The sequence below is a fragment of the Ailuropoda melanoleuca genome, chromosome 3, assembly GCF_002007445.2.
Source record: "Ailuropoda melanoleuca isolate Jingjing chromosome 3, ASM200744v2, whole genome shotgun sequence".
Classification (NCBI taxonomy): Eukaryota; Metazoa; Chordata; class Mammalia; order Carnivora; family Ursidae; genus Ailuropoda; species Ailuropoda melanoleuca.
Window position 1 is genome coordinate 30,213,968 of NC_048220.1, and position 3,656 is coordinate 30,217,623.

A 3,656-nucleotide genomic window follows, 5' to 3' on the forward strand; every position below is an offset into this window, starting at 1 on the left:
AGCAGTATACAAATGACTGAAATTTGGGAAATAGGTTGATATGTTTCTGCTCACTAGAATGTAAGCTCCAGAAAAGAGCTCTTTTGTGCACTATTGTCTCCACCAGGCTTGGTGTGTGTCTGGGCCTCGATAAATAGTTGTTGAAAGACTTGACAAGTGATTGAATGAACAATGTTATGACTCAAGAGGTGCGCCTCCTAAGTGATTTCAGGCCAGCCGTAGATCAGACAGTAAGAAAGAAGGTTGAGATTTCTCGTGAGGACCATCCGTATGGATTGCACACAGTGGACACAGATGGGAACTCTGTAGACTTAGAGCATTCAGCTTCAGATGCCCAACAGCTTTGTTGAATCACAGGGCTGTCGGGAACCTTTGCAGTTACCCTGCTCAGAGCCGTGCCTCTAGCATCCTGGGCAGGTGTTGTCACAGGCTGGGCTCCCCCAGAAGCAGACTGTAAAGTGAAGATCTACCTGCCAGCCGTTTATTAAAGATCTGGGGACCAACCACTGTGGGAGGGCAGGAAGCTGGATAGGGCAGAAGGAGAAGGGAGGCAGTCTTAGTAGGGGCTGCAGCCGACATCATGAGAAGTTCTGAAGCTGAAATGATCCTGGGGAGCTGTCTGGTGCCGAAGCAAAGGGGAAGTTATGCCCCAGTGCAGACTGCCTCGGAGGGCCGTGCCCTGGGCGAGGCAGCTGTCTCCACCCAGGCCATCCCGGAAGGGTGCTGATGGCGTCATCTTGGGAGGCAGACGAGGCTGACATGTCAGACTCTACCACAGGTGTCCAGTCAGTCTCTGTGGGACAGTGTCTTGGAGTGGCAGGTATCAGCCGCTACGGTTGGAATGGCTGTAGTTGTTACAAGTTTGTTTTTTCCTTTATGCTGAACCAAAGCCTCTTCCTTGTTAAGTTCCACATACCTATACTCATTTGAATCAGCAAAGCAAGAAAACCAAAATCACCCTTGAACTATCTGAAGAGAGCAAAGGCATCTCATTTTAAATCTCTTAACCAAACACACATAGTTTCTTCGGCTCTATTTTTGCACGTTTTCCTGGCCTGTTACTATTCCTGTGTTATCTTCCACATAACTTTTTTTTTAATTTGTAAAACTTCATTTAAAGTGTGCCATATAAAAGTAAGCTTGGGGGGCGCCTGGGTGGCACAGCGGTTGGNCTCTTAACCAAACACACATAGTTTCTTCGGCTCTATTTTTGCACGTTTTCCTGGCCTGTTACTATTCCTGTGTTATCTTCCACATAACTTTTTTTTTAATTTGTAAAACTTCATTTAAAGTGTGCCATATAAAAGTAAGCTTGGAGTCAATCTAGACTTTCATTATTTATTTGAGAGAGAGAGAGAGAGCTCCCAGGGGGAGGAGCAGAGGGAGAAGGACAAGCAGACTCCATTTTGCGTGCAGAGCTNTCCCTCTCTCGCTGGCTGTCTCTATCTCTGTCAAATAAATAAATAAAATCTTTAAAAAAAAAAAAAAGTAAGCTTGGAGTCAATCTAGACTTTCATTATTTATTTGAGAGAGAGAGAGAGCTCCCAGGGGGAGGAGCAGAAGGAGAAGGACAAGCAGACTCCATTTTGCGTGCAGAGCTGGTCATGGGGCTCCATGCCACCACCCTGAGATCATGCCCTGAGCCAAAATCAAGAGTCGTTGCTCAACCAACTAAGCCACCCAGGTGCCCCTCTTTTTATTTTTAATTTTTTATTATTTTTTAAAAAAAGATTTTATGTATTAGAGAGAGAGAGAGCACGAGCAGGAAGAAGGGCAGAAGGAGAGGGAGAAGCAGAGTCCCTGCTGAGCAGGGAGCCCAACGTGTGGCTTGATCCCAGGACCCCGAGATCATGACCTGAGCTGAAGTTATACACTCAACTGAATGAGCCACTCCATTTTGAATCTTTTTTAAATGAATTGTTTAAAAGCAGGATCTTTCTGAGTGTGGGTTCATGAAAACAATCCCTGGGAACCTGAATGGAGAATCTAAAAGATCATTTTTACCCCTATCTTATTATAATATATGTAATTGCATTTATTACAAAACAGTTGCAAATGTTTATTCAATCCTTTTTGTATGGCAGATATTGTATTAAAGTCCTTGCATGTCTCCACCACAGTTGATCCTCTCACCAGGCCTATGAGGTCGATACTGTTCGGATCCTCACTTTGTGGAGGAGGACATGGAGGGCAGCTAGATTCAGTCACTTGCCCAAAGTTACCAAGTCAGTAAACGGAGGAGCCAGGATTCCGACTCCGTGGGTCTGCTCCAGAGCTAGCTGCTTCTCTGTGTGTATATTGCACTGGTTAGGGTTGCTTTAAAATAGCAAAGGACCTTATTATTTCCCTGAAAAAATAAAATAGCAAATGGCTTAATATCTGAAGGAACTAACTTGAATGTATGTGATCGTCTTTGGAGAAGCTCAGAGGTCTCAGAAAGCAGTGATTTTTTTAAAGGGAATAAAGCCAAAAAAAAAAATGATGCCTTCCTCTAGGGACTGTGTCCATCCACTACGACAGTAAGCTTTGTAAGAGCAAGGACCACATTTATTCATCGCTAACGCCATGTCTAGCAGAGTATCCAAACCATGGTTATGCAGGTTGTCGGTTCTTGCCTATCTGCTCCAAATCCATTCCTCTGTGCCTCCTTTTGTCACAGTGCTGCTGGACCCCGACAAGGTTTCTCCTTTGCCAGCTGATGCAGCTTAGGCTTTATCAGCAGAGGGCACCTGAGGGACACTTTGAGGTGAAGGGGCTTGTCTTTGGGGTTCTAGTACTTTTCTTCCAGCTCCGATGGCACGATGGCCAGCGGGCAGCTTCCTGTGCAAAACTGGCCTGTGCATAACCTGCAGGGAGTCGCGCTGGCTCTCGAGCACGCCCAGTGGAAGCTCGCTGAGGGGCCACGGTGTGATCCCCCACCATCCTTGGGCCACAGCCACCCCTTTGCCGATGGAGTCCAAATCTCATCCCTGAGAGAAGCCCCTCTCTCAAGTTTCTTCCTTCCTTGAGTTCTTTCTGTAGCCTTGGAAGAGAAGCTGTTCCCTCCATCTTCTATTCCAATATTGCTTAGAGATCTCTTTACCCCCTCAGTAGTTAGTCCCTTTTTATTAGTTAACAATTCTTCCCATTAAAGTTTCCCTGTTCAAATTACTGGTGTGGTCTCAGTTTCCAGACCAGACCCTCACAAACACAGTGCTAGATACTCAATAGATGACCGGTGAACGAATGAATGAGGGAGAGAGGGAATTGAGGAAAAATGCTTCATTTTCAACATAGTCCTGCTGTTTATTCTTGAGGACTCAATTAGAGATCTCTTTACCCCCTCAGTAGTTAGTCCCTTTTTATTAGTTAACAATTCTTCCCATTAAAGTTTCCCTGTTCAAATTACTGGTGTGGTCTCAGTTTCCAGACCAGACCCTCACAAACACAGTGCTAGATACTCAATAGATGACCGGTGAACGAATGAATGAGGGAGGGAGGGAATTGAGGAAAAATGCTTCATTTTCAACATAGTCCTGCTGTTTATTCTTGAGGACTCAATGGTGTGGGGTAGCCCCCTGCCCTGCCAAACTCTTCCCAAATGTTCAGGTTGCTTGAGAGTTACGCAATTTCAAGCATCCTATAAGACCTACCTCTCTTCTTCTCTTCAGGTAAAT